Here is a 12105-nt window from a genome sequence, read left to right as displayed (position 1 = left end):
AGGGAGGAAGGGATGAGGATATAGGAATATCTGTTTGCTAGAAGCACTAGAAAGGCTTCTCTCTGACACAGGCTCTATCACTGGTTACCTATCACTGGTAACTAATTTTGGTTAGTGGGGCTGCCTGTTGGTTTCTTTGATTAAAGACCCTTTTCCTCCTCCTTCCTGTTGATCTGCTTTGGGAAAATAAACTTCACCAGACTGCCTCGCTGGAACCTACATGTGAATTGGTGCCCTGTGGTAGCTAAGAGTTGGTGCAGTGTTTTCATCCAGCTCTTAGCACCTTTAGCTAACAAAAGTCTCATGTTCCCTTTAATTATTTCACTCATTTTGCTTTGCTGTCCCCTACAGATGATCATTTCCCCCTCTCTGAACATTTTTCTATGTAGTGCCACTTTTCTCCCTTCCTTCCAACCGCTCCTCAAAACCTACCTGTTCTCCATGACCTTTGGGGAGGCATTTACTCCTCATTCCCAAATGCAAAAGAGCTTTACGTATCCAGAGATGCACCTAGATAATTTTGGAGCCTGGACCTAAAGGCCTTTGGAGGGCCCCCCTTAATGGAGCCCCCCCCCCTACAAATTAAGCATCATCCCCATATTCTTATCCCACACGTTTCTTTCCACTCCCCGCTCTGTCTCTAAAGCACCTGGCACAGATAATAATCACACTTGGCCACGTGGTGCTGTGAAGGCCAGCAGCAACCACACCACCCAGGACAGATTGAAGAGGATTTGGGGGCCCCCAGGGGGTGTGGAGGCCCTGGACTTGAGACCCGAAGTCCAGGGGTAAAAGCACCACTGTAAGTACCTGTAATTAAATACAATGTGGGTTGCATTTGCCCACATTCTTCCCTTCCTTTTCTCTCTTCTTCCTTCTTTGTTCTATTGTTTCCCTACACTCTATATTAGATTGCAAGTTCTTTGGACGCAGCGACCTGTCTGTTGGTTTACAAAATTATGCATGGAGTAAAGAGAGTGGATAGAGAGAATACAAACACACACACACAACACTAGAATCAGGGGTCATCCCATGAAAATGATGTCCAGGAAATGTTGGACCCAGCTAAAGGAAATACTTTTTCACTCAGCGAATGATTAATCTACAGAATTCTCTGCCACGGGATGTAGTGATGGCCACTAGCTTGGATGGCTTTAAAAGGGCTTAGGCAAATTCATGGAGGACAGGTCTACTAGTCTGTAGTAGGGATGTACACAGAACCGGTTCAGAGGCCTTTTTAGGGACCTCCAAACTGGTTTGAAAGTCTGGCGGATGGGGTGATAGCTTTAAGGACTGGGAAGGGTGCTCTTATTCTCCTCCCTCCACCGCATTTCCCCTACTGGCGCTGTGTGCAAAATTGGTCCTGTGGGGAAGCAGCACACCTCCTTGACACTCCAGTGCATCACAGACTAGAAGTGGCCAGAAGCCATGGTACACGTGTACACATCACGACGTGCACATGCGCACTGGCCACTTCCGATCCACGACGCATCGGGGAGGCAAGGAGGTACGCTGCTGTTGTCTGCACCATCCGTTCAACTTGGCCATTTCCTTGGGGATGATGAACTGCAATTGTAACAGGCCAAATAAGGTTTCTGTCCATAAAATCCTTAAACTCAGCTGTTATGAATGCAGACCCATTGTCCAAGATGACAGTGTCAGGCAATCCATGGGTTGCAAATAAATGGTGCAGTGCTGTAAATTACTGCAGTAGATGTTTGTGATGGCACCAAGACTGCTTCAATCCATTTCAAGTAAAAGTCTACTACAATCAGGAAATTATTTTCCTGAAATAGTCCTGCAGTATGGATTCTCAACCAAGGCTTCTTGGTTATTTCACAGGAAAAGGTAGGTGCCCTTGGTGGGTTATGTCAAGTAGCCTGGCATGTGCTACACTCATTTACAGTCTTTTCAATGTCTGAGTCCGTTCCAGGCCACCAGACATAACTTCTAGCCAAAGCTTTCATGTGAACAGTTCTGGGATGTGCTGCATGTAGTGTGGCTAAAATGGTCCGATGGCCCCCTTCTGGAACAACAAAACAGTTTCTCCACAAAAGACATCCTTTATGGGCAGACATCTCATGTTGGCATCTTTTGAACGGCTTAAATTCTTTGGGCAGTTCCTCAACTGGCCCACCCTCCCTCACCCATTTTAAAACATGAGCCAGTTTAGGATCCCAAGCAGTTAATATTGCAATTTGGTCAACCTGAAGGGGTGGGTCAGGGAGGGCCTCTAGCATCAAAACGTCCTTTGGTGGTGGCACAGGAAATCCAGAGTTTGAAGTGGCAGCCAACTCAGAGCATCAGCATTAGCTACTGTTCTTCCTGGCTTGTGGACAAATGTATAAGCATTAAGCATTAAGCAAAAGACTCCAGTGCTGCATATGAGGTGACAGTAGAGGTGTAGGCTTGTAATTAGAGAAGATTCCCCAAAGAGACTTGTGATCGGTATGAATTTCAAAAGCACAGCCATAGAGTTAGTTGTTCTTGACTCCTGAGATAATAGCAAGGGCTTCTCTGTCAATGTGTGCGTAGTTCCTTTAAATGGAAGACATATTCCTAGAATAGTAAGCAACTGGTGCCTCCGTGCCATTTGGCAACTTGTGGCTAAGTACAGCTCCAGCAGCACCATAAGGTGAAGTATCAGTGGTAAGGAACAGCGGTTTCTTTTCATCATAATGTACAACCACAGAATCAGAAGTCAATAATTTCTTAACATTCCGGAAAGCATCCTCATACTGCCGAGTTCAGTGCCAAGGAACTCCTTTCCTCAATAAAGGATGAAGTGGCTCAGCAATAGTAGCCTTTTGTGGAAGGAAGACATGGTAAAAATTGAGTAGCACTAGGAAAGCTTGAATCTCATGTTTTGTTTTTGGAGTCGGTGCATCATAGATTGCACATACCTTAACTTGGGTAGGGAGGATGAATCTCAGAAGCATCAATATGGTAGCCCAAGAATGTGCCACTGGAAATTCCGATTTCACACTTATCTCTCTTTCTTTTTTAATGGATACCCCATTTGTCAAAATGATGCAGAACTTCCTGAAGTCAAGTAGCAAGTTCCGCCTCTGTTGATACCATAATCAGGACATCATCAGAACATGGCACAACACCTGTAATTCCAGAAAGCAGAGACTCCATGAAGTGTTGGAACATTCTAGGGGCCACAGAAATTCCAAACTGGAAATGCTTAATTTGGAATGCCCCGTGATGGGTGATGATTATTTGGACATCTGCTGTAGCATCATCAACAGCTAGTTGTTGGTGCGCTTGGGCCAGATGAAGTTTTGCAGAAACTCCCCCCACCCCACCCCGGCAAGAACAGCAAGCAATTGATTGACTGCAGACACTGAATACGGATGCTGCTTAAATGCCTTTGTACCACATACTCACTCTCCATTTTTTCTATACCAGTTCACAGAGAAAAATAAGAGTACTTGTTTTATATTAAAGAAACAAGAAATTCATAACACAATAGCAAGAAAGCCAAATGAGAGAACCATTTTGACAGGGTGGCTGTCCTAACAGATAAATACATTTCATGCAAGGTGCATTTTTCACCCTGTGACATCTTGCCTTTGCTGCCACAGGTAGGAGCATTCTCTGGGGGTTCTTGGGTGCTTGCCAGTGTGTGTGAAGGATTCATTCTCCCTCCTCTGTCAATCTGCTCTGTATAAGCTTGACACCTGTTTTCTGCCAGCCACTGCTTTTTGCCTCTGGGACTTTCTGTAATGCTTCCCCAAGCTATTGGATTGCTCCCTAAGTCTCAGGTGGGATCCTAGACATACCTACATACATTCCCAAATGTGTCACAATGCACACATCATAAGCACTAGCAATCATGGTAAAGCAGACACAATCATGCCTTGAAGCATATAAATGGGTTAATGCAGGATTTGACCATTTTCTTTTGGATCTAGGAGTTAGCCAATGGACTCTTATTTATTTATTTATTTATTTATTTATTTATTTAATTAATAATACACTTGGCAGAATTACTGTTAAATGTCTGTTAGTGACAGACATTGTGAAGGGGGAGGGTAAATGGGCTTCTCTTTATCCCCTTTACCATACATAGAACAGAAACAGGGCTGCCTAGGACAAACAAACATTCTCTCTATCGATAGTTCTCATCCCCTGAACTTGGGACAGGCCTGGATATCCTATTCTAAGTGTCACAAATTTCTATGCACCATGGCTCCCTGTCACCTGGGATTTGTCAAACACTGATTAATGTATTTCATATGCACAATGAATATACACAATGAATGTATTTCATATACACAATGACTTACCATACTATACCTTTTAGAGCTTGCTTTCAGAGTACTTAGCATAATATGTTTGTCAGAATCATGCTTTGCCAGATTCTGACAGAAATCTCAGAGCCAACTTGAAAAGTTCTCAAAATGGGGTGTGTGTGTGTTGCGTTAAATTTTATACTTTTGAGGAACTTTTTCCATACTGAATATTTTACCTACCTATATGCTACAAAACTTCAGTGCATTTCAGAGGGTTTAAGAGCAAATTCTAGGGAGCACTGCTAATTCATATGTGGTAGTGGCTAGGCCCTTTGGGCCTCACTGTTATCCTACAAGAATGGAAAGTATGATCTAGCACACACCCAACATTATCTGACAGTTGCCTATTTTAGGAGAAGATCAGTAGTGATGGGCAAGATGTCTTTCAGGCAAGCTTGTCTGCCAGTACTGATTTTCTCATTTGAGAAACCCTTGGTAAGCTCTCAAGAAGCCCCAAGGTTCATCAGTTTGAAGCCAAACTGGAACAATATGGGTCCATCCATGAGTCTTGCAAGTCTAGGGAAACATTACCACTAAAAGTAGTGCTTCAGGCCCTGAGGTGTGTGAGTTAGCATTGACACTAGTAGTGAACTGGAGTGCATCACCAGCAGCTATCCTTCAAGAATTGCTCCTGGTCTGTCCCAAGGTCGGGGGCAGAGGCATATCTAGGGAAAATAGCGCCTAGGGCAAACACTGAAATTGCGCCCCCTGTCCAAACATCTGACACCCATCTTTCAGATAACTTTACCATAATATCAGCTGAAAAATACAAGTCAAGCTCGTTAATCTTTTAATATTCCAAAAACTATTTAGCAGTGGACTTAGCCAGACAAAAAATGCTGGAAAACTACAAATTTCAGTATGTGGGGGCTCATGAAATACCCAAATACTATGTGGAGATGTACTTGGAAAACTAAACAGAAGTGCCTGTCTAATTCTCTACTATGCATTGTAGCATCACCATTACATAAGTTTTAAAAATCAATGGAGAATTTGACTTTTCCCAGATACTCTGTAAATAATTAAAGGATATGCAGAGTAAACTGTGTCACTGCTTGGAATATATTCTAGTCTTTCAGAAAGACAGTTAAAATGAGAGAAAGAGAGCAAGAAACGCCCAGTGGGCCTTAATATTAAGGGTTTCACACTGATTCAAAGACAAACTCACCATTAATAGCCATATTAGCAAGACATCACATTTAACTCACTTATCACAAGAAGCAAAGTAAGAGCAAATGAATACAATCCTAGCTCTTAAGCGTCAGCTCAGTATTCACAAGCCCTGATTCTCTGTACATAGTGCCAATCTGAATATGTGTACAGTATCTTATTATTATTTTTTTTTTTACCCGTAGCCCCTTTGGGGGGCTTCCTAAAGGCTGGGGTTTTTTGTTTTTTTTTGCAAAGATCACCCCGCTGGCCTCTAGGGCCTCGAAGGGACCATCTGAGCATGTGCAGTGGCCGTTAAAAAAATTTTTTAAAAAAAAAAGGCCACTGAAAACAAAATGGCCACCGCGCATGCTCAAATGGCCTCTGCAAAGCCTGGCATGTCCTAGAGCCTCACAGAGGCCATTTGAGCATGCACGGTGGCCATTTTGTTTTTGGCAGCCATTTTTTTTTTAAAAAAAATTTTTACAAAATGGCGCCCCCCTTCAAGTGGTGCCCGGGGCACATGCCCTGCCTGCCCTGCCTGCCCTGCCTGCCCTACACCTAGATACACCCCTGGTCGGGGGTGAGGAGAAATACTGAGAACAGATTGTGGAATAATCACTTAGTTCCGCAATGTGTAGGTTTTCAAAAGATACTTTCTGGAGACTGAGTGAAAGAATACTTTCTCAATTAAATGGCCAGGTCCATCACGCAACAGCTGGCTTGGGTAAAGGACACCAGATTTTCACTCAGCTACAGAGAATAATTAGCTTCCCCTGCCAAGAATATCCCTGCCTTTGCATGTAGTTAGCTTTAGCTGTGACAGTGACATACTTTTGACCTGTCAAAGCTGTCACTGAATGCTGGTCTTACACTGGGGGATCTAATAGCACGGTTAGGAGAAGTACTTTTCACCCCACTTGCAGGACCTTTGAGTACGGTTATCAAACGTGCAGTTTCCAAAGCAAAGTCACAACCACAGGTTTAAAAGTCCAAATATAATCTTGAATTTTATTGAATACAATGAAGAGGCTTAACTATGATGCTAACAAGGAGGTTTCCACATGATTTGGACACTTAGATGAGCATGTCCAGGCTCAGTGCTTTAACTCTGCTATGAATATTTATGTATGTATGTATGTATGTATAACTATGATAGATGGGGAAGGGAGGCATCAGTGGCTGGTCTGTTTAGTGGGAAGAGTCAGCAAAAGAATTCAAGGGCCAGGGAAAGTGAGTGAGAGGGATTGGTACAAGAACCAGGAGGATAGCCGGTCTTATGGTAGCAAGCATGCATTGTCACCTTTGCTAAGCAGGGTCCACCCTGGTTTGCATTTGAATGGAAGACTACATGTATGAGTACTGTAAGATATTCCCCACAGGGGATGGGGCCGCTCTGGGAAGAGCATCTGCCTGTTTGCATGCAAAAGATTCCAAATTCCATCCCTGGTATCTCCATGATAGGGTTGAGAGAGACTCCTGCCTGTAACCTTAGAGAAGCCGCTGCCAGTCTGTGTAGGCAATACTGAGCTAGATGGACCAATGGTCTGATAAGGCAGCTTCCTATGTGCCAACCTGACAGGAAAGGGAAGATTCAAGGAAAGAGAATCCTAAAAGGTTTGGGGAAAGGTAAAAGCAGAAGCTGGTGAGAGCTCCAGTGAAGGAGATAGGTGTAGAGAAAAGAGGACCCCAAGAAAGCTTGGGAAAGAAAGAAGCTGGATAGGGACCTGTTGTATGGTGGGAGCAACTCCCAAAAGAGGCAGAAAAGGAGGGCAGAGTCAGCCTAGAGGCAAGTTCAACTAAGTAAAAAGGTGAGCGCTGACTGCCCTGTTCTTAGGTCCTTGGAATGCCCAAAACCTCCATAGCGGAAGCTAGATTGAAGTATTAGTGTGCCCAGACTGGGCTGCCTTAAGATGGGGAGCAGGGGTTAGGCTCCTTCCTTAGTAGGTCTTCCTAGGAGGCTTTTGGCTGCAGTGGTAAAAGCACTGCCTCATTCTTGGACCCTCTCAAACACAGGCAAAGCCAAGCTGAGCACCTCTCTAGGGGCACCAAGGGGGTACACAGGGAGCCCAGTTCTGGACCTCATAACATATGAGCCACACTTGTATAAACACACATACACACATGCACTGCACAAAAGGCATATTACTAGTATATCCAAGTTTGAGATGGATGGACAATACTTGGTGGGCTGCAGAGTCATTCTCCATAACCTATCATCACTCCCAGTTGAATCCACCTTGTGCCACCATGCGGAATCCATTGAACCAAAACTTTGCGACAGATTCAGCCTCTCACAGCTTGTACCATGATAATAACACATGGGGAAGGAATGTGGTTAACAACATATAAGAAGTTTTCCAGACCACTCCTACATTCTCTGCTATGGTTACGTTCACCAAAGATGTTTAACAGTACACTCTTATGCATGCTTATGCAGAAATAAATCCCACTGAGTTCAATGGAACTTTCTCCCCCCCAAAATGTGCATAGAGGTGCAGCCTAAATTATTGTTGAGAGTTTCTCTAAGTTTGCAATAGAATCATCACATTTGACTCACATTGCGCATGATAAAATGTTAGCATTTTCATTTATCATGCTTTTAAAAGTTGACTTCCACTATTTTCACCTGCAAGAGAAGCCTTTCTCAGCAGAAGAGATTATATGTTAGTTTCTAGGGCAAAATGCCATTGGCTATTGTTGAGGTGCATCTTAAAGGCTGCATGCTTTCACGGGAACACAAAAATGAGCATAATTCAGACTGAGCATTTCTAGAGTCTAACATTCACATTAGAGATTGCTGCTTTTCACATTACAGAGGAGTTTAATTTCTGCTCCTTCTGCTTTCAATCAGTCCCCAGAGACGTTCTGCTGTGATGCTTTTAATGAGTTCTTTGCTGACAAAATCTCCTGTATTTGGGCTGACTTGGACTCTATTTCTGCAAGGTCTATGAAGGAGGTGTCCAGCAATCCCTCTTGCAGAATTAGGTTGGATCAGTTTCAATCCATGACTCCTGAGGATATGAACAAGCTGCTTGGAGTGGTGTGGCCTACCACTTGTTCTCTGGATCCTTGCCCGACTTGGCTGCTTCTATCTAGCAGGGAGATTGTTGGAGGTGGCCTAGTCAATATTATAAATGCATTGCTGAGGGAGGGTAGGGTGCCTCCATGTTTGAAGGAGGCAATGGTTAGATCGCTTCTTAAGAAGCCTTCCCTGGACCCCTTAGTGATGGATAATTATAGGCCAATCTCCAATCTCCCTTGGCTGGGCAAGGGTGGGGGCCAACCAGCTCCTGGTGGTTTGGGAGGAAACTGATTATCTAGACCCATTTCAAACTGGCTTTAGAGCTGGCTATGGGGTTGAGACAGCCTTGGTCGGCCTGATGGATGACCTTTAGCGGGGAATCGACAGAGGGAGTGTGACTCTGCTGGTTCTTTTGGATCTCTCGATGGCTTTTGATACCATTGACCATGGTATCCTTCTGGATCTCCTGGGGGAGTTGGGGATAGGGGGCACTGCTTTGCAGTGGTTCCACTTCTACCTCGCGGGTAGATTCTAGACGGTGGACCTTGGTGACAGCTGCTCCTCAAAACAGGAGCTGTTATATGAAGTACCTCAGGGTTCTAGTCTGTCACCAATGTTTTTTAATACCCTGTTTCCCCAAAAGTAAGACCTACCCTGAAAGTAAGACCTAGCAGTAATTTCTGATGTACCGCTAATTGCCCTAGTGCATTTTGGGGGGCTAAAATTAATATAAGACGCTGTCTTATTTTCGGGGAAACACGGTAACTACATTAAACTGCTGGGTGAGGACATCAAGAGCTTTGGTGCTGGGTGTTATCATTATGCTGATGACCCCCAAATCTACTTCTCCTTTTCACTTTCATCATCAGGAAATGGCACTCATTCTCTGAATGCCTGCCTACAAACAGTAATGGTCTGGATGAGGGATAACAAATTGAAACTGAATCCAAGCAAGACAGAGGTGTTCATTGTAGGGGCTCAGAATTTAAGGGATGAGTTAGGTCTTCCTATGCTGGATGGGGTTACACTCCCCAGGAAGGAGCAGGTGTGCAGCTTGGGAGTACTCCTGGATCCAGGCCTCACCCTGGTATCTCAGGTGGAAGCCATGGCCAGGAGTACTTTTTATCTGGCTGATTCAACAGCTTGCATCTATTCCTTGAAGAGGACGACCTCAAAACATTGGTGCATCAGCTGGTAACCTCCAAGCTTGACTATGGCAATGCGCTCTACGTAAGGCTGCCTTTCTATGTAGTTTGGAAACTTCATTTAGTTCAAAATGTGGCAATCAGATTAGTCTCTGGGGTAACCCGGAGAGACCATATTATGCCTGTTTTGAAACAGTTGCACTGGCTGTTGATATGTTTCCGGGCAAAATACAAAGTGCTGGTTATTACCTTTAAAGCTGTGAATGTCTTAGGTCCGAGAGTGCCTTCTTCTGTGTGATCCCCACCTCATGTTAAGGTCATCTGAGGAGGTCTATCTTCAGTTACTACCAGCATGTCTGATGGCGACTCAGAGGTGGGCCTTCTCTGTAGCTACTCCTGGGCTGTGAAATGCACTCCCAGCAGAAATCTGTAGTTTAACTCACTATTGGTTTCCAGGAGAGCCATTATAACCTATCTGGCCCTATTTTCCAGGGTTTTTAAACTGTTTTAAATGTTTTAATTATTAATTGGTTTTATGTTGTTTTTATAGTTTTTTAAAAAACTGTTAATTGATTTTAATTGTTTTTATTTTAATGTAAATTGCCCTGAGCCATTTTTGGAATGGCGATATATAAATCAAATCAATCAAATCAAATCAAATCAATCAAATAGATAGATAGATAGATAGATAGATATTGCATCAACTTTGCTACATTAGATAATCATGGCTAGCTGGCTGGCTAATGAGGTGTGGTGAGGTGGCTGCCAAAGGTATTGGTGGGAGGTGCCCCACATGTACCCCATGCCCATCCTATACCTGCCAGCTGCTTCTGCTGGCCACATCCACCCCAGCGCCTCCTTTGTTTAGCAGCATTGGGCCAGCCATCACCATTGCTCATCCTCCTGCTCTTGCATTTTCAAAAGGCAGAGGGAAGGAGAGTGGAAGGAAGTGTGGGAGAGAGTAGAGTGATGGGATAGAGCAGAATTTTAATTTTCTGCACTCTTATTTCCACTTCTTTTCTGCCCATTGAATACAGAAGTGGTAGGAGGAAGAGAAGCCATGGCTGTGGCAGTTGCTGCACTGCTGTCATATAATATGAGGGGAAGGAGGTACACACCATGTTCAATATTTGTCTGGGTGTTTGGGTAGGCACTTCCCAGGGTGGAGAGGAAAGAGTGGCACCAAGAGGTTCCTGGTGGGAGAGGTGGTGAGGATGGAGATGTGGGAGAAGAGTGGTGAGCAGTGTGCTCTGTGCACTGCCAGAAAGCGAGGGGTAGCACCTCAGTATATCTCCTCAGGCACTGGGGACTGTGTCTGGCCCTATATGAATTGCATTAACCATATTTGCAAGCAAGATAAGCATTGTTTGGAAATAAAAAAGGTGTACCTAATCCTCCTTCTGAAAGATTATTAATTTATATTGCACATCTAATGCATAAAGTACTTTACACATCATATTACCCCTAAAATGCATGGCAAATGAGTAGAGAATCTTTAGGGTCAATATGATTTACATTTTATAAATGGGAAACTACTGGTCTGCCTGATGCTACTTATAATAACAAACTACACTGGAAGCCCATTCATTTGATCCAACTAAGAGGGCCATTCTGCATTCGATCATTCAATCTTCCTAGTTGCTTGCTATTCTAGTCTTGAGTCTCTGAACAATCCCTTTGAGCTAGTGCTGGACTTCTGTTGTGTATCTGGACAGTGGGTGTCTGGTGACAGTATGTGATGTGTGTATGTATTATGTATTCCTGGCATTTGTGAGCATAGCAAAAAGTACATTTACCACGATACCATTTGCCCTGTGGGTACATGTGTTGGCATAAGTTGTGGTTTGAGTTAACATGCATGTTTTCAGAGCATAGCCTTGTACAGGTGTGAAGTGGGCTCTTGATTGTGGCACAATGGATAAGATGTTAGCTGTCATTGCTACTGCTGCACCCTGCCTAGTCTTTTCCCCTTGGAATATATGGAAAGCTTTGCATGGTTCAGCCACACCTGTTAACAGTTACATAGGTGCAACTACATAGCCACCTTCCTTGCATAAGTGCTGGGACCTTTTGGTTGCAGCAGTGCATGATGGAGACAAGCCTTTTACACTAGTGCAAGTGAGGATTGTAGATTGGACTGTTAGTATTCAATGATGAAGCATTTATTCCAAGTGTTCACATAAATTATATCACTAATCCTGAGGATTGTAGATTGGACTGTTAGTATTCAATGATGAAGCATTTATTCCAAGTGTTCACATAAATTATATCACTAATCCTTAAATCATCTGTGTAAAATAAGTCTGTATTAGGGCTAGACTACACATTTGGTGCAGCAGGAAAATGACTTGACTAGCATGCCAGAGGTTGCTGGTTCGAATCCCCACTGGTATGTTTCTCAGACTACGGGAAACAACTATATCAGGCAGCAGCAATATAGGAAGATGCTGAAAAGCATAATCTCATACTGCACAAGAGATGGCAA

This window comes from Hemicordylus capensis, chromosome 5, assembly GCF_027244095.1.
Source record: "Hemicordylus capensis ecotype Gifberg chromosome 5, rHemCap1.1.pri, whole genome shotgun sequence".
Lineage (NCBI taxonomy): Eukaryota > Metazoa > Chordata > Lepidosauria > Squamata > Cordylidae > Hemicordylus > Hemicordylus capensis.
Note: the sequence above shows the minus strand (reverse complement) of the source record.